The sequence below is a fragment of the Plectropomus leopardus genome, chromosome 5, assembly GCF_026936395.1.
Source record: "Plectropomus leopardus strain MGB_pleo_1.0 chromosome 5, ASM2693639v1, whole genome shotgun sequence".
NCBI classification, from domain to species: Eukaryota; Metazoa; Chordata; class Actinopteri; order Perciformes; family Serranidae; genus Plectropomus; species Plectropomus leopardus.
This window is the reverse complement of record NC_142180.1, coordinates 37,278,234-37,298,768: the sequence shown is the minus strand read 5'-3', so window position 1 is coordinate 37,298,768 and position 20,535 is coordinate 37,278,234. Positions and strand designations below refer to the sequence as shown.

Below are 20,535 nucleotides of genomic sequence, written 5' to 3'. Positions count from 1 at the left end.
AAAAATATATATGTATTTATTTAAAATATTTTATTATATTTTTCTGCAACATTACTTTATAGATGAAATTATTATAATTATTTTTCCTGGACATTTTGCACAATTTGTAAGGAAATTTTCTAATAATCCTCCCCTCTTTTTTAAAAACAAATTTGTCGGTAATCTTGTAAATTTTTTTATAAATCCTTCAAAAATGATATTTCACCCCAGAAATGGAATCAGTACAAAGCCCCTACAGGGACATTGGGGGGAAAAAAGAAATGGGTGGTGAAAAAAATGATGAAAAAACATTAGATGACGAAAACTTGGCAGCGAAAAAAATTGATAATGAAAAAATCATTAATGGCAGAGAAAAATAGATGAGGTTTTAGGAAGTTTTTTTTTTTCCATCTATTTTTTTCTCCTCCATGTCCCTCTAGGAGCTCTATATATTATTGTGTTGATAAGTTAAAAATTTTTATTTTTTTAAAAAATTTTTTGTAGCACTTGATTTGTGGCAATTCTCAAGAATGGACGAGTGCTGAAACTCTCCATCACTCGCTTGAATTCTGATAATGTTATCTTTTTTTTTTTTTTTTACTAATTAAACATTTCAGCTGCATCTTCACGAGTTACATAATTACAAGTTCATCAAGTGCCCAAGAATTTATCCTGATATCGATGCACGCCTCGTCCAGAGCACCATTTCATCCCCTCTATTGAACATCTGGCAGCGCTGTCATTCACTTTCCAGCCCGGCAATCATCGAGGCGCATGATGAGCGTCTAACTGAAAATGGATAAACATGTATCCTCTCTTTCTGTTCAAATGACCGTTTGCTATTCATCACTCTAATACCTGACAGAAATAGAGGAAAATGTCCCTTTGAAGATTCAATTACTGCAGAGAGGGAGAGAGGTGTCTCTCTCTGGCAGGCACAAATTGAATGGGCTATTTGCAGAACAAATTGGTGTTTGAAGTCCTTGCAAGACCTAATAGGTCTGAAGGAGGAACCCGGTAATGGCTGATGCGCTTATCTGCGGAGTCTGGGCCCCTCATGAGATCGCCGCCGCCGCCGCCACTGTGGCTGAAACAATGCTGCTGTACAGAAGATGCAGAAATCAGCTCCAATAGAAGACGGAAACGGACCAAAGAGTAAATAGACATTAGTGTTTTCACATTTAAATGTGCCGAAAATACTGCAACGCTAGAAGAAAGTGATCTGTGCTGAACGCCAGTTCTTCTTAAATCATCTCGTTTGGATATGAGTCACATTTTTACAGTTTGTCTGTTTTGTTGGACGCTGAAGCGGAGTTGTGCATTACTTTAGATCTGTCTACAACTCTTTAAAATCTATTAGCAGAGGAAGAAATCCACAAAAAAGGCCTTAGTTTAGCTCGAACAAAGACTTATATATGTCTTTTTTTTAAATGGATGGTTGTAGAGAAAATATTTTGCTGCAAAATGAGTTTATGTGGTTGATGTTTGGATTGTAGGGTTCTCATGTATTTCTGGAAATAATGACCAGAATATCACCAAATTTGGACGGGATGTATTTGTATATTTTGTCAACATAACAGCAAATAGTTAACGAATCAGCTCAGGATAATTACAGTAAACTGACAATAAGAAGTCATAAAGATTGAATCAAACGTGAAATTTGATGGATTTATTGAGTATATGCAACATGTTGCTGCAAGCTTTGATTTAAGAAAAAAAAATGCATTTGATATTGTTGTAAAATAAGCACAGTTTTTCTGGTTTTATCAAATAATGATTAATCAATTATTCCATCGTTAATTTTAAAAAGTCTTGCTTGCTTTGCAACCCAAGTGTCAACATCTACATCCTAAGCAGAATCAATACAAGGAAATGTGCAGCAAATGAAGAAAATGCTGCAGGAAACCAAAACGATGCAAAAGCATAAACTCACAAACCCCGAAACAAACGCAGCGGAAAAACACTGCAAATCCAGCCAAACATCAGGGTCCTTGTATAGCTGCTCACTGTCATTACAGGGACACTCGAATACAGCAGAGCCGTCTTTGATATTATTAGCAACACCTGTGATTTTTCTGCTCTGACTCGTGAAAATAATCAGACACCATCAAGAGTCCAAAACATTTCTGCACCATAGCTTCAGTGATGATGCCCGTTCCAAGACACGCATTAAAAATCCAACATAAATACAAATCCAACAGCAGCAACACATTTTTCTGCTCAGACTAGTCAAAATGTACGGAGGCCGACAAGGGCAAACATGCTACGACAACCAAACACATTTCCACTGAGAGAAACGTGCTGCAGTTTCCGAAACGATGCACCTCCAAAATACAGATGAAAATCAGAAACAAATACGACAGAAACATGCTGCGAATAAAAAAACTCACTGCAGAAAACCAAAACAAGCATTTCAACAGCAAACAGGCTGCAAAAACAAAATTATGCAATAAAACCCCAAAAAACAAATGCAAGAGAAAACGCTACAAATCCAGCCAACAACAGAGACACTCGAATACAACAGAGCCGTCCTAAATATTATTAACAACGCCTGTGATTTTTCTGCTCTGACTCATGAAAATGTTCAAACACCATCAAAAGCCCAAATTATTTCCGTTAGGAGAAATGTGTCACAGCTTCAGAGACGATGACACATCCAAAACGCCAAAACACAATTTTGTTTTATCCACATTTCTAAAATATCACTTAAATTTGGTACAAATCTGTAATGGAAACCTGCCTACTGATGTCAGGTAACATTTCAGTTTTGACTATTCATAAATTGGTTTTAAATTTTCTTCCAAATGGCATTAAAAAGGTATTTAATCCCATTTGTCTTAAACTGAAGGAATCCTGAAGAAATTAATTTGACATATATATAAGTATAATCATTTTAAATATAGGTCTCTACTCTATTCATTTCTAATTATTTATGTAATGTTTCTTGCCAAGTTGCTGATTGTCTTTTTTCCCGTTTTCGGAAAAAATTCAAACCAAGCCAAAAGTGACCAGACAGACGGCAAACCGGCGTAAGGCACCTCATTGTGGTCGAAAGTTCAAACACTCAGAGAACATGTTGCAGTTGACTCAGAGCTTTCCAAGTTGCTCGAGGTAAATTCATGGATTAATTTTTCGAGATCCTGTTTGGACAAGAGTCTCCTCACTCTCGCAATATTAAAAGAATAATGCTGGAACTGGTTTAATATGACTAATTTTTAGATCCGAGTCCAAGACAACATCTGGCCTGACTCACAGTCTTTACACATGAAGATGAGAAGTGATAAAAAAAAAAAAAGCTAAACGGGGGCGCAGTGATAAAGAAACAACTGCCTTCATTTAGCAAATTTAATATAAAAAAGCTGCAGTTTTTGAAATAAATAAGACAAAACTGCGTCAAAGAGAACTTCACATCTTCTCTTGGAGCTGAATATCATTGCAAATGTACAAAAGCAATATGGTCAGATTTACGAAAAAAACAATCTCGAGGGATAATTCTGCTTTTTTTTCTCGTGACATTTAAATGGAGCTTTGGCTGGAGCTTCTATGAACCACTTAGAACAGGAATTTTGGGGGAATATCTATGTAAACATCATCAAAATGTATTAATGCTTAGACGACTGCGAAATGCATCAAACACATCATCCTCATTTAGCTTAACTGCTCATTTGATTTAAGGTCTTTTTGGATGATATGAGTTATGAAACAGTTGTCGTTTATCGGTTTTATGCTCGAGATGCGAGGGACTGTGCTCTCCGCTGTAACCTGCTTATTAACCCTTTGAAACCTCAAAATATTGGCTTGATTTCTTTCAAAAACATGGAAAGAAGGCATTGAGCAACTTAACAATAAATGACCCAAATGTTAACAAGCTACCAGTGAAAAGTTACAAAAACAAAGATGTGAAAATTAAAACCAAAAAAAGAGAAAAGTGAAAAAAGGAAATAAAATTTAAAAATATTTAAAAAAAAGAAAATAATAATAATAATAACAGTATATATTTTTTTTAAATATAATTTAGCTTAACCACTTATTTGATTTAAGGTCTTCTGGGATGATATGAGTTATGAAACAGTTGTCGTTCATTGGTTTTATACTCAGGAGGCGAGACACTGTGCTCTCCGCTGTAACCTGCTTATTAACCCTTTGAAACCTTAGAATATTGGCTTGATTTCTTTGGAAAGAAAATGACCCAAATTTTAAGTTACAAAAGCAAAAAAGTGAAAATTAGCAACAAAAAAAATAAAAGTACAAATAATAAAAAACAGAAATAATAATAATAATAATAATAATAATAATAATAATAATAATAATAATAATAATAATAATAATAATGTTTCTATTTTTTCTATAACTTAATTTAAATAAATAATTATAATAATTATAAATATAATTTTCTGGAAATTTGCCTCTTGGTTTTATGATAATTTTCTAATAAATCTTTGTCTCTCTCTTTCTTTTTAAACCAATTTCAAGTCATTTGTTTGTCAACTTTTAATAATTCCTTGAAGTTTGCTGGACATTTTAAGCCAAGGTGCTCATTGCCTCTTTTGACAGAAATCAAACCAATGTTACAAAGGTTTAAATTCTTGTGAAAGGTGCCTGAACACTGAGAAAACTGATGCTCGTCCCGGTTTCAAAGGGTTAAACAACGCTCAGGCCAAAGAAGCCTTTTGAGTATCGGATTTTTTTTTTTTTTTTAAAGAATTATCCTTTAAGTTGATTTTGGGTTTGATTTTGCTTTTAAGTGTAATCCACATCATAACAACACTATCTCGTGCTACGCTAACGTTGGCCTTTTACATTATGAAATCCGCTTGCTTCCATTAAGCCGTTTACTCACACACACACACAAATAAGCTGCACACACGTGACGCACACACACATTTCATACGTCTCCCTTTTTTTTGACTTATTGAACAAGTCAAATAGGTCAGCTGCAGACTTGCAGAAATGATTAAAACACATATAATCCATATGTGAAGAGTTACTTTGATGTGAGGGCTAATGGATCTCACCCACAACAATGGAGCTCACTTAACGGCACGTCGGCCTGAGGGAAATCACTGCAGCTCCTTCCTGCTCACCGGGGAGCCTGCCGATCCACAACTGGATTACTTATGATTAGTCACCTTGTATTTATTTGTAATTAGTTTATGTCTTCGCTCTGCCGCGTGGTTTTGATTTATCTCAGTGTGATCGGGAGGATTTTTTATGGAGGAATTTTGTTCAGAAACCGTTTTTTTCTCTCTTTAGGGTATCAGAAACAAACATAACACCTTCCAGATGCTTTATGATCATAACTTCCACACATTTTATAGACGTAATTATGGTACGAAGTCACAGGTTTATGATCTGGGAGAAAGGCTGTTTTTGTCTAAAACTGCGTTCATTAGTTCATTAACTACAGACGACATAAAGGAAGCTGATTAAAGCCAGCGTGGAAGTGCCTTAAAGAGCCCCTTACATGTTTATGGGATTTTAGGACATTTCCAGGATTTTAGGATGGTATGACTTTAGGACATTTTTAGGATTTTAGGGTGGTATGATTATAGGACATTTCTAGGATTTCCGGGCATGTCTAGGATTTCGGGGCATCTTTAGGATTTTAGGACGTTTCTTGGATTTCAGGAAATTTCTTGGATTTTTGGATGTTCCTAGAATTTTAGGACATTTGTGGGACTTCAGCATGTTCTTCAGGCTATCAGCACATTTCTTGGCTTTTAGGACATTTCTTGGATTTAAGGACGTTTCTTGGATTTTAGGACTTTTCTTGGATTTTAAGACATTTCTTGGATTTTAGGACATTTCTTGGATTTTAGGACATTTCTTGGATTTTAGGACTTTTTTTAGGATGTCAGGACATCTGTAGGACTTTTGGATGTTCCTATGATTTTAGGACATTAAGGGCTTAGTTAGGACCTCTGTGGGGGGTGTGGGGATCCTCCACTGGCTCATCTTTTGATCAACAAGCTCTATTTTGATGCTGTTTTATGCTCTCTCTATGTATAATCATCTTATTTTTATAGTGAATTAGAAAATGGTTGGGGGTCCACACAGCACCTTGTCAGGGCCAAGATTTATCCTGCAGGCCGTAAGTTGAATACCACTGTGCTAACACTTGTATACTGGCTAAAGCAGAGAGCTAACTGAGCCATATACTGACAAAGTATAAAACATTATTTTTTCATTTCATGTTTCCTTGGATGTATCTAAAACAGAAACTTGTTTATTGGCCATTTCCTGAATTTCTTAAATAGAACTTCTTCCATACCATCAGTCAACTTTCATTTCTTTATTTGTTCCATCATTGGCTCATCCATCCATCTGTTTTCTTGGCCAGTCTTGATTAGATTTTGCCAAAACCTGTGAAAATTATGCATCTCACCATCGCGTTCCAGCATCTCTGTAATTACACTGATTAGGTCCAAGGGGTTTAGTCTGTTCCTTTGTTCACTTGTATCTCATAAACCATTTATCAGATTTTGACAAAACCTGGGCAAGGCATGTGTCTCAGCACCACACTCCAGTTTTTTCTGATTATAATGAATGTAGGTCAAAGCATTAGGATACAAGGGTGTTTAACCGTTTGAAACCTGGATGGACATTTTTCTTGTGCTGCATTAAGATGCCTTTCACAGGCTGTTTAGCCCTTTAAAACCTGAAAAAAATAGTTATATTTCTTTCTTGAACATGGGGAAAAGGCAATGAGCTATATGGCAAGAAATGCACCACAAATTGCAATAAAAAAAGATTTAAAAATGAAGAAAAATACCTAGAAATTATGTTAAAGAGGGATATAAAAAAAAAAACAACTAGAAAAAATGTCAGAGAAAATATTCATTATCATAATGTTATGGGTAAAAAAACAAATACTGTTTTTTTTTTTTGGTAAAAAAAAAAGCAATAAGCAACTAAACAAAAAAATGTCCCGCAAATTGAGAGACTAAGGAAATTTCGTTTTTTTTTTTTTTAAATGCTAGGCAAAACTCTCCACAAAACTATATTTATAATTATCATAAATATGTATTTAAAATTTTAAAATTATGTCACTGAATTATTATTATTATTTTAAAACACTATTTTTCGGGTAACTTCCTTGTTTCTTTTTGTTTATTACTTTTTACTAATTTTTTGGATCTTTTTTTTTACTAATTTCTTGCTAATTTTTGGGTCATTTCCTCTTAAGTTGCTCATTACCTTCGTCACATATTTTTGGAAGGACTCAAGTTAATGTTTTCAGGTTTCAAAGGGTTAATAAACATATCAAATGTATGAATAAATGGCGTATTTTCCAGAGAAGTTGACCTCAGGCAGGTCTAGACTCTGGTCAAGTGTCGGTGTGTGAGCACGGCGTTCAGCGAGACGCGATCTGAGCTTTCAGTGAAACCTGAAGCTCCTTTAAACGCCATAATGGTGTGAAATGTGGTTCATATTTGTCTTGTTTCAGCCACCGTGGAATTCAGCAAACAACTTAAAATAGTGCCTGGCCCGGGGTGCTCAGTTACTCAGCCCGGTGTTCGGTAACACAGAGGAGGACATGCAAATATTGGTGAGGCAATTATTGGCAGTCGTGTTTGTCCCAAAGTAGCAGGTAACTCTATCCTCTCCATTATGGATGCTGTGAACTGTGGTGCAAGGAGCGGTGTGAAGCTCTGCTTTTTACTGTTAAAAGGCTCACCTCCTGACGAACGGAGGCTCACTTTACGCTCAGATGTCCTTCGCAGTGGAAATGCACTCATAATGCAACGAGAGAAACGAAGCACCTCCTGCCCTCAGGACTCATCTGCTCAAAGACACATTCACTCAAAGTTACTGTGCAGAAGGTCTCCTGTTTTTCTTAAAGCAAATATAAATACTGAATGACTTTAAGATATTTGGTCAGTCTTTGTAGTTGATTGGTTTATGTGTGTACATGCATGTGCATGTATATACACATACTAGGTATGTATGCATGTGTGTACATGTATTTATGTATTTTGATCTATTTTTTGGGCTATATTTCTAATTACCCTCCTCTTGTTTTTTAAATCAGCTGGGAAAATATATTTTCAATGATTTTAAGTCTTGACTATTAAGTTTTTGAAACTGAAGCAAATTTCTTTTTTCTTTTTTTTTTGTTTGTTTTGGGTTTTTTTTATGTTTTTTTTTTCTCCAAAAACATGAGAAGAGGAACCTTATGAGAAATGGCCCAAAGATTTTGGGGAAAAAAATGCAAAAAAAAAAAAAAAAAGATAAAACCGGGGCCCATGGGGGCCCATAGAGTGGGCCCTCAAACAATATGTTAGCACCTGTGTTAATTCAGATTGTTGCCTTAGTAACACACTTGTGTTGAGTGAAGAATTAACAATTTCTTTTTTAATAAGAAAAAAAATCGTCCTAGCATTCTATAACAAAATATCCTATAAAATAGATTCCTTTATATACATAAACTAGAAAGAAACTTAAATAAACCATTCAATGAAATTATTTCTTTTCTTTGGTATTTTTGTCATGTAGCCTACATTCATGCAGTGATGATTTTTGGGTACTGAGTGTGTTGATGTTATTCAGTGTCAACTCTACTGGATCATGTGCTGAGACCATAAGATCATAACTAGTTTATGCACTTAACTAGTAACAAGCACATACAAGGGCCAATAACTACATGCACTGTGGCCCTTTGGAACAACCTTACGCCGCTTGTCACTTAACTAACGTAAAGTTACGGACGTAAGGTTCAGGTGAAAGTTACTGTGGGTAGTTTTAGGAAAAGAAAGAGACCTGGAGAGGATGAACCCTAAAATCACTCAAAATTATCACAATTACAAACATGCATCTCCAGGAAAAAGTCCCGCTCCTTCTTAGTGCCCGTCAGCGCATTGGCTACATGGGATATGTACTAATTTGGGCGCTTTACTGTTTGTAGAAAACGTCTTTTCACACATTTTTAATGAGTACTTTCTAATATTTACAAAGTCTCTAAAGAAAAATCTCAATTTTGTTTCACCCAGACCTTAAACAAAACTTTCGTCAGGAGCGACTGTTACAAGATAAAGACATTTAATTGATTTTTAATCAAATAACTGCGTCATTTAAAAAAAACTCTTAAAAAAATAAATAAATATGCTAAAGGGAAAAGGAGCCGCTGACATTTCTGTTTATTTCACCAGAGAATATTACAAAAACACGACGTCTGGGCTCAGGCGGCTTTTATGGGACGATATTGAAAAAAAGGAGCATAAATACAATAGGAATGAGATACTCCACACTTTAACACACTCACACACACACACACACAAACACACACACACACACACACACACACACACACACATACACACACACACACACAGCTCCCCTTTAACTGGTTTGACTCTTGAAAAGCATTCCTTCTTCCATTTTCCCCCGTTCTCCTCAAGAATGTCGTAACAATAATAATGCATTAAGTGGGCTGAGTACTCTAAACACTCAGCTTCCTCTCGCAGTAAGTGCAGAACCAGTTTGTCTGCTGTTGAAAGCATCTTACCCAGAATCCTACAGAGAGCCGAGAGTTCGCCTCCACTCCCCCCACCCCGGTCTCTCTGTCTCACACTCACACAAACACACACAATGCACTCCCACACACTGTCTGTCATGAGCCGAAAACACCCTCACGCTGGAGGTCTCGCACTGTCGACCTCGGCGTGTGATGTCATCGCGTTGTGCGCAGGCGTCCTGTGAAGCCTTGCAGAAAAAAAGTCCCATCTGAGTTTGAGCGCACGCCGTGCTGGAGTCTGCTGGAGCCACCAGCGTGCTGCAGCGCTGAGCAGGGGGTTAAATCCCCCATAAGAACACCAAAAGGTCACCAAATGCTGTTGTTTATCAGCCATCCTAAAATGAAGCGCTGAGCGGGAACCCTGCGGATTGATTTTAGCCCCTCTGTGCTGCAGCATCGCAAACACGGCGTGATGGTGCTCTCGGCACTTTCACCCAAATACCGAGTGAAAAATACAAAAGTAGGCATGCAGATTTTAAGGGATTATTAAATGTCTTTGAAGTATTTTTTGTGAGTAGTAAAAGAATTACACAATATTTTTCCAGTTATACAGTGTTTTTTTTTCATTCTGACCTCAAACAAAATCCTTTGCTGTCAAAATATGTTTTTTATACTTATGCAAACAAGGTCTATTGGCCCTAAATTCCAAAACAAAGGGAAATGTGTGGTGATGGGCTGGACTGAAGTAAGACTCAAGGTGTAACACAGAACTGATTGACAATTTATACAATATGCTTTAAAAAACAGTCAAACCAGACGACGAAAGGTGTATGGCAACCGTGAGGGCAGACCCAGATTTGGTAAGTCCAAGGAAAGTATGTTTTGGAGACATAAATTTGGTCTTTTAAAAAATATGGGCAATTTTTGAAGAAAACATCTTGGCTTCTGTATTTTCCCCTTAATTTTTTGGGTGGCAATTTTTGAAGACAACATTTTGGCATTTTTTTTCCTTTAAACTTTTTGGGCAATTTTTTAAGAAAATATTTTTAATTTATTTTTTATGGATTTTTTTCTTTTAATTAAAATGTTTTAATGATCTTTGAAGAAAACATTTTAGCAATTTTTAAAGAAAACATTTTAGCATTTTTTGGCTGTTTATGAAGAAAACATTTTTGGCTTTTTTCTTTCAATTTTTTTGTAATGTTTGTTTTGGTTTTTTTGCAATTTTTGAGAAAAACCATTTGGCTTTTTTTCATAATTCTTAAAGAAAACATTTTAGCATTTTTTTTATTGTTTAAAATTTTATATTAAAAGATGCCTACCCAATTTATGGGCATGCTTTCTTTCAGCATCACCTAGATTACACCATTTATCGCAGCCAGAAACTGTAAAAGCAGAAATTATTGTTGGATTTTCACATTTGTGACGGTCTGTGGACACATTATACAGGTTTGGGAAACTTCCATGACTTTTCCAAAGTTTTTCCAGGCCTGGAAATTGCTCTTTGCAAAGTCCAAAACTTTTCTAGGTTTTTCATGACTGTGCAAATCCTGTATCTATCCATATAAAAAAAAATTTTTAATGGCAGCTAATGTCCCAGTTTCAAATATTTATTCAGATGAATGAGCGATTTTCAGTTAAATTAGTAAAATCTGTACAGCAACCAGAAAAAACAGTGTTTATTAGCTTATGACTCCTGCAAGTTTTTGTTAATAATAACTGCAAAGAGATAGAAAAAATCTGCACCAAGTCTCTTCTAAAGAAAAGAAAAAGTCGAGCTCAACACGAGTAGAAACGACGAATTTCTCAGAGTCTTCAAAGTCGGAGCCATTAAAGAGCACTAAATCAAGTTGCCAGTTGTCTCAGCAAAGGATTGTGTGATATGGCATTATCTTTGCAATTACAAGGAAGGGAGAAGGATCTGCGTAAGATCTCTGTGTCTATGCCCTTTAAACACACACACACACACACACACACACACACACACACACACACACACACACACACACACACACACACACAGGGAGACAAGCCCTCCAGGGACAGAAAATGTACCTGAGGGATCTCCTCTGCCTTTGATTTCACAGCTCTGCACTGCCTCCGTCCTAAATTAACTTAAATACCAGAGTAATGTAAAAAACAGAGAGTGGGGGTGGCGGCTCGTGTTCGAGGGTGGAGGCATTTTGTGTTGAGTTATGTCCGTTAATAACTGCCAGTTTTGCCCAGAGTGTCATTTTTTTTTCTTGCTGCAGATGTCATGTTATATTAAAGGAGGTAAATCATGAATGTAAAGAACAAGTTCAAATACCCGAAGATAAAAATGCAAAAAAAACAACCTGAAAATGAATTTCTATTCGTCCTCCGGTCAATGACCTATACGTGTAATTATGGGACCAGTTCAAGCAGCTTCAAATATACCCTGAAGAATGTCCTGAACCATCACTGCACCGCCTCCGAACTCAAGTTTTTTTTTTTTTTTGTTTTTTTTTACAGCTCCCTGTTTCTTCATATGTCACAAAGATTCAGAATCTGTGACCTGAAACAGCCCGAGGAGAGCGACTTCACAGGCAGTTTCCTCGGGGACTAATGTGTTTTCAGAGCGGCGACCATCTTTTTCGCTGTTTAATGAGCTCAGTCATAAATAAATGCATGGCCTTAATTAGCCTGCGTGTGGCGGGGGCACTGGAATTAGCGTGGAGCTGTGGAGATGGAGGCTCCATGCCCGAGTTCTTCTGGAGATGGTGATCCGGGCGTGGGGAGGTGGCCTTTGAGCAGATGCTCTCGCTCTCTGCTGGTTGAGGCCTCCATGACTTCCCGCTTTCATCTCAATCTATTAAGCCGCTTCTCACCGAGCTCTTCTTGGCCGGTGGAGGAGCTTTAATCGGACAGAGGGCCAAACTAATCTGTTTTTCTAACATGACTGGATCAGAAATTTTATCATTATTAGTCTTTGTTAAGCGAAAACTATGCACAATGATTTGAATGATAATAATCAATCTTTCAGGAATGTAAACTGACAAAACTTATACAAACATCACTCCCTTTTTGCTACAAGTGTATTCTGTTTTATTTGAAGTGGTTGAATTCTTCATGTGCTATTTTATCATGCCATCAAAATCTCCCAAACAATCAGGGTTCATACCTTATTACCAATACATTTCCATGACATTTCCATGACATTTCCAGGACTTTTCCAGGACTTTTCCAGGACTTTGAGGTCAATGTTAAAGAAAGTACATTTAGCACTGAATATTTAAATAAAACTCAGGAACTGTTTATTTATGAGACGAGAGGGGAATGTGCAAAATATAGAGGCATGTCAAATATTTTTTAAGCGCTGGGGAGGGACTTTTGTTTTTGTTTTGTTTTTTGGCTGAGGGGAGGGGCACACAACTTTAAATGGATAGATTTTGTATTTCAACATTTAGGCTTTTCTTTTTCTTTTAAAAAAATTGGCAATTTCTATTATTTTGATGATTTTTAAGGAAAACATCTTTTTTCTTAAATTTTTTGGGGTGATTTTTTTTTTTTAAGAAAACAGTTTATTTTATTGCCCATTTTAAATGTTTGTTTTTTTTTAATGGCGATTTTTGCAGAGAAAATTTTGCCAATATTTTTTATTTTTAAAAAATGTTGAGTTTTTTTGTTTTTGGCAGCCTTTGAAGAGAACATTTTAGCTTTTTCTTTATACAATTTTTGTAGGGAATATTTTGGCATTTTTTCTCTTTTTAAAAATCATTTTTTTGGCACAATTTGTTTGCAAGAAACTGTAAAAACAGAAATTATTGTTGGATCTTTTAATTTCCAATGGTTCTTGAACACATCATGTGTTATTATAGTTTTTAAGTTTTTGTAACAAAATTTCATGACTTTTCCAAAACTTTCAGGGTTTCTTTGGTGTATTTAAAACTTCTAAACCTAATGGGTAATAACAAGTCTATATGATGTAGGGAAGATTTTTCAATACAAGTGACTGATTAAAAATCTTTAGCCGAAGGTCGAAAGGTGAGCTGAGTATCTTAGTACGAGCAGGTGGGAGCAGCAGCGAGAGACGTGATGATTTAGGACACGCAGGTGGTGACAGAAGCGTTACAGTAGTGGGTGAATGCCTGTTGGGGACGTGGTGACTAATTCCCCTCTCAGATTGCTTTCTAAGTTACAGTGAGACTCTGAGACGGCTGAGGGCTCCTCCACTGCAGCCAAAACCTGAACACACACACCGATGACTAACCCGCCTCGCTCTGACGGGAGCAGAGAGCGGCCTATCGCCTCTCCCGACCAGCGATGTCACAGACGTCGCTGACCATGTAAACGGCTCGAGCGTGGTGCACTTTGGCGTCTCACCACACATCAACATTTGTCCAAAACAATTTGTGCAGAGTGGTCCTGGATCAGGATTGTAAAAAATACACACTGGGAGCAGACATTAGTAATATTGCAGGGCCATATGTGTGGCAGACCACGGAGGTCACCTGACACTGAAGGTCACCTTTTTCCAGTTCAAATTATTAAGTGCTTCCCCTCTAATCAGATGAGACGTCCCACAGACTGCCCGCGCTCATAGCAACCAGTTTATTTATAGGCTCCAAACTGAAATGACCAGTTGGTTTAATTTAATAGTGAGCAATAGGATTATACATGGAAACAAATTACCTAAGTGGGGGTACGCGCTACCAAAATCTTTTAACAATGATGGAAACCACGGACATGATGTCTCCCAGTATTATTTCATTATTGGGTTTAGCTCTGCATCTGTCAGCTAGGCCGGGCTTCTGGATGGGCCCAGCTTGTGTCCAGACTGACGCACAGCTGCTCGCGGCTCACAGAGACCCACGCCCCGGCCGTCCCGCACCGAGGGGTCATGGAGGGGAAGGGCAGCATCCCATCGCAGACGCAGGTCTGTTACCCAATCACAATTCAATTTCAGAGCCCTGCTGTGGTCGAAACACAGAGATGTGAAGGTTCACATGTTTTATACCCATCAGCAGGAAGACATTAGCTTTGTGCATTTCTGCAAAACACTGATACGTTACATTTCTGTGTTTTTATGCAGTGGATATGTTGAAATTTTACTTTTCAACATCACTGTGGTTAATGTGTGGTTATGCTTCGGCAAAAAAAAAAAACTTGCTTATGGCAACTAAAAGATCATATATCAGCAGAATCCGTGCTGAGATGTCTCAGTAAACACCAGTCACCTTCTCTGGCATTATCTCGCCTGGAAAGACAGGCTCCAGTCGATAAAAATCACCCAAACTGAGGACCAAAACACAGGATATGCAGTCAGTCGCTAATGTTTGGGGGCTAAAAAAAAAAGTAGTATTATCATTTTATGCAGAAAAAAATCTGCAAGATTTCTATTCTTGAGATGTGCCGCAGCAGAGCAGCGCTGCCCATTGTTATTATTATTATTATTTTTATTGTTGTTATTATTATTTTTAGTAGTAGTAGAAGTATAAGTATTTTCATTTTACGCAGAAAAATTTCAATTCTTGAGATGTGCCGCAGCAGAGCAGCGCTGCTCATTATTATTATTGTTATTATTATTATTATTATTAGTAGTAGTAGTAGTAGAAGTAGTAGTAGTAGTAGTAGTAGTAGTGGTAGTATCATTTTACGCAGGAAAATTTCAATTCTCGAGATGTGCCGCAGCAGAGCAGCGCTGCTCACGCCGGCAGTGTGGCTGCTCTGAACTCGGAACACGCGCGCCAAAATAAAAAAACAACAGGGTCTGCGATGCACATGTGCTGCTCATGCATGCGGTGTGGAGCGGGTTTAAATGTCGCGCAATCCTCCACCTCCCGGTGACCGCTCATATACAACATAAATGTTAATATGATTCATATAAAACATACAAAAGTAACATATCTGAAAAAATGTATAGTGCGACCGCGCTGACTTTCTATATCAGAAGATATGTTTGTCAAACCAACACTTACTTTATCTGCACATCTTTGTATCTGTTACTGTGGCTCCTGCACGCTCGCCACAGTGAACACAGCATCTATTCTGACGTTGAGCCTCTTTAAACATAAGTAAGCACAGACATTTAATAATCTGATGGAGAACAAGGGGCAAACATCAGCACACGGAGAGCTAAACGTAGTAAAGCGTTTCTCCTCTGAAAGAGCTGTGCTGGTGACAAGATTATTATTATTATTATATTTTTTTTAATCAAGGAATGCAATTAGACTTCAGCCTTAATATCTCAGAGGCTGTCTCATTCTCAGACTCCTCTGCTATGCTTGCCAACTGCAATCAGAAATAACTCTGTCCCTTCAACTTAATGAAAAACAAGTACTTGGCTATAAACTTGTAGTCATCCTCTATCCAATCACATTGTCTTGAGTAATTAAAATGATTAGCTTAATTAGCTTAATTAACTAAATTTGACTACAGGACATGGCCATATGGTGAAGAAAAACAAAGATGGGAGCTAATTAAAGTTAAAATAATGCAGGTTTTAATTAACTCAACCCTTAGGCATCAACATTTTCAAATTTATCCAAGCTGATAATTAAAAAGTCCTCTTGCCCAAGCAACATTTCTTCTCTGAGCTAATTAAATCTGGAAATAAATTAGCAACATGACGCTCCAAATATTAATTCCTGCTAGAAGATGACTTCACTTTCTAATGAAATTAATTAGCTGCACTGGACCCTCAATCAGATGCCAGGCGCTGTCCGTGAGCATAGACCTCATGTAATCTAGCGGCGGGCTAAGGGCCCGGGGGCAGAAATTTACAATTGTAATGAACACTCTTTAACTGTGTGTCTCTCTTAATATACCAAATGAACATGTAGATCTATTTATGCCAAAGGCTTCCTCATTTATAAAGGAGCGGTAAGACCAGCTAGTTAAAACTTTCTCTTTTTTTTTTCAGAGAGAATGTGTAGTGCGAGAGAGCACATAACCACATAGCTGCCAAAAGCGATGCCAAGACCAGCTTCAGCAGCCTGTAAGGTTCCACAGGCTGTGCCTGTGTGTGTGCCAGCCTATTACAGCAGACCCTCATGAATTCACCCCCCTACACTCTCTTGGCAGCTTAAGGGGATGACACTGTGGACGGGGAAGATGCAGTAAAAATGTATCCGTCTGCAGTTTCAAGTCCTCACCGTCTCCGCTGCCTATGCATATAAATTACTGTATATACTGGGGCAGTGCTGTAAAACAAACTTCATTATGGACCATTATGGCTGTGTTTAAACAGCCGTCTGGTGTGCGAGGACACCGTGTTACCTCGTGTTCTTGTATGTTTCAGGAGGCCGAGCGTGCGGCGTGAAGCAGACACAGTTTACTGCGTCAGTGGAAAAGCAGGTTACAAACGTATTCAAACAGATTTTCAGATTATGATTAAGAAGATAAGATCAAGATGAAATTTTAATGATCCCCAAAGGGAGAGTGCATAAAAATTAAATAATTGCAGCTAAACCCAAAAGTGCAGAGCGGCGACGACGAGTCAGGTGTGAGACTTTATCACGAGTTTATCGTGTATCAAAATGACTGCAGTGAAACTATAAAGTAGGCCAGCATGTACATTTCTGCAAACCACAGGTACATTACATTTACATATTTCAACATATCAGTGTCTGTAAAGTGACGTAGTGTACGAGTTGTCTTTATCCTCAGGAGGTGAAGAGGATAATGGATGGAGGAACAAAATGGCTGCAAGCTGCAGAACAAAGTTCAACACCAACAAACAACAAAACCGGGTGCTGGTTGGTGACCCTGAGCGGCGTTTCCACCGGTGTTTGTGGTGCAGAACTTGGGTGTTTTTCACCGACACACTCGACACGTTCTCGCCCTCGTCGTCACATATCAACGCTTTGCAGTGGACTTCCTCATCTACATATTACGCCCTACGTACCCTCCCGCGTCTGCTGTTGACTATGCTGCTACCATGATGTCAACACAAGCACGCGGGGGGATGATGCTCTACGTGGTTATGTTTAGGCAACAAAAGCACAAAACCAACGCCGGGACATCAACAATCGCACGCTGGCATGGATGTTTAGACAGAAGTGGCACATGGTAAGGTTTACAAAAAAACATCACATTCAGACACAAAAAACATCACATCCTCCGCCTCTCCCGCCCGCCCTTCAGGGACCTTCTAGCACTGTGACAGGTTCTCTCTCACCGGGTTACGAACCGAAGCTGTGCAGTGGCGTATCATACCGCCATTAAAGGTGGCTATTAGTGTCGCTGTCTTTTGCTGAAATCACTGATGGTGGTATTTAACGACTTTGGATGATGTTTCCCAGCAGCGTTCCAGCTGTTGAGCCCGGGTGGTTTTCACTGACTGGTCCCTGCTCTTCCAGAGACTTTGGTGGCACCAAATATCAGCGTTTTTGAGGAAAATTTTTTTTTCCGAAACAAACTTTTTTTAAAGCGATCTGTTGTTTTTCCAGCCAGCATAGCGTCACGAAAACTGGTTGTTTTCTTACATTCTGTATTTCCTGCCAGCAGTGGCAACGGCAGAGTTTTTTGGGCTATATACAGGTGGGGCTCAAATCAAGACTTTTAGATTATTACTATGATGATTGCACAACTCCTGACTGACGCAACACTAAGCTCAGCAGACGCAGACGGTCTATTCTGTGGGCCATTACGCACACACCGGCCTCTAAACTGTGCGCATTTTAAATCATGCGTCTGATTCACAGACGAAAGAGAGAGAGAGAGAGAGAGAGATTTATACAGAAATTTAAACACATTTAAATCAGGCGCTCTGGCAGGTGGAGGAAGCTCCTCCCTCTCCTGTTCCTCCTCAGGTGTGGATGAAAAGTTATCCAACATGCCCGGCACATTTTGTGTCGATGGGCGTTTGAAAATTCCATATTGACATTTCAATTTCCCAACATAATTCGGTCAGCTTATAGCTAGTTTTGACGGTGGTAAGCGGTAAACGTTAGCTGGTAAAGGCGCACGCGAGTGACATCAGTGACGCAGCATCTACGAGCTGTCGCGCTGATCTCAAGTCAGTGAGAAGCCGACGTTGATGACGAACAAGGAAATTTGGGATCAGTTTAATGTGTGAAGACGTCGCCATCACTGCATGCCACTGTGTTACGCTGTTAGGCCGATTTCACTATCAGACATCCATGTGTTAGGTTAGCGCGTGACTTCAGCCTCGCTGTTTCATGCGTGTGGGATTCACACCTGCAGCGGTGGTGAACAGTAACCAGGTGGTGTTTGTGCCTAAATGCTTATCTGCTACAAAATAATGCACAAATGTGCATCTCTGTTGCTTGTTTGGAGGGCCACCCGGCATCCTATCAGGGGCCTGATTCGGCCTGCGGACTGGAAGTCGAGTGTCTCTGTGTTCGGGGAAGTGCTGCACGAAGGGCAAACCTTCATTTTACTGCGGCGACAGAAGACGCTGTGGCCTTTGTGTCGAGCATTTTTTTTTTTTTTAAGCCTGTGATGTCTTTAAAATTGAGATAATTGTGTTTACTGGGTGCAGAGCAGCTTTCAGTCTGTGCAGACAACAAACTACGGAGAGGAAAAAGCTGCTCTTTTGATTCTGTCGGTTTTTCAATAATTAATGCTCTCCTCTGGCAATTCTGATCCGATATGTAAATAGTATCTCATCCCATTATGCAGAGCATCGATGAATATGACAAATTTCCAAGAGATGACAGTCGGCCTCACACAGTTGCAAACATTACAATACACTAATGACCCGGGCCTTTAATGTCGTCCCATCTGAGACATTAGAGAATTTGAAATTAAAGGTACAGTTGGCTCGCACGACAAAGTGGTGCTCATCTAAGTGGGATCCCCACATCAGTCAGGATGCGGCCGTGATGCGCCCGAGCCGAGCTTAAAGCTAGTTATAGCTCACATCAAAGGAACGTCATCATGCCCAACAGCTACCCTTGCCATTTGGATCCCACTGAATCCGATCCTTTAGTTACATTTTTCAAGCTATCTCTCCTCCAGCTTCCACGCTTAAACACCATTAAAATGGAAAATATAGTGTTTTCTGCATCAGCCCCGGCCTTCGTTATTTCACAGACTTGTCCTTGTTATCTTGATCGCAGTAAACAAGCAGCACACACACTCACACACACTCCTCTGAGTCTCTCCGCTCTACAGTGTGGAGTTGTCTGACAAAGTGGTCAAGAATGTAGACACAATTAGTGCTTCAAAGAAACGTCTAGATATCAACGAGGTGGTGCGCTGACCTTTAAAACAAAGGATTATAAACACGGGGATCATAGATGTGCACCGGCTGCTGCCACGAGAGTCCAACTCATTTATTTCAGGTGGTTTTCATACTTTCTGCTTTGAAGAATAATAAATCTCAATGCTGTAATCATGCTGCTCGTGGCTGTGATATTTCTCTTAGATATTAATAACACGGAGAGTGTACAGAAGCATCACAGATCGGGTCAAATGCGCGCACAGCTTTAAGACAAAGACAAAGCATCTGATGCTGATTGCTGATTTGATGTTCCGAGAGCTACTTTGCTAATTATCCTGCAGCAGATTATATTATGAAACAGCTTTTTTTCACCCTTTTTTTCCCCGAACAGACTGTGATTAACTTTAAAAGGTCATTTAACCCTCTGAAAGCCGGACTGACGTCACTTTTCTCGTGCCGCATTCAGATGCCTTTCACAAGTATTTAAAGCTTTGAATCCTGAGCAAATTGATTTGACTCCCTTTGAAAACATGGCTAAAAAAGGAATCAGGAACAAACTGCAAGAAATTAGAAAAAGATAACAAGAAAATGGAATTACTAGAAGTTAATCATAATAAATAAAGAGAAAATGTATTCATCTATTTACTCATATAATTATATATTTTTATTTATTTATTTTTCCTTTTTTGTTTTTTTACCCTTATTATTATTATTTAATATTTAATCTATTTCTTCATATAATTATATATTTTTATTTATTTATTTGACCTTTTTTGTTGTTTTTTTTACCCTTTCCTGTTTATTTATTCATGTATTCATTAACTAAGTTTCAGGTAACTGTATTGTGATTAGCTTCAAAAGGTCATTATCCCTTTGAAAGCTGGACTGAAATTATGAGAAATTAGTAGATTTAGATTTTTTTTAAAGGTCTAGTGACCAATATTTAGAATTA

The 20,535-nt window shown here is 38.3% G+C and overlaps 1 protein-coding gene across 1 annotated transcript in view; it reads right to left on the bottom strand.

Annotated features, from left to right (window-relative positions):
- The window catches only part of LOC148189619 (uncharacterized), a 135,078-nt gene that overhangs the window by 16,859 nt on the left and 97,684 nt on the right, over positions 1-20,535 (bottom strand). The gene's annotated exons all lie outside the window — the stretch shown is intronic.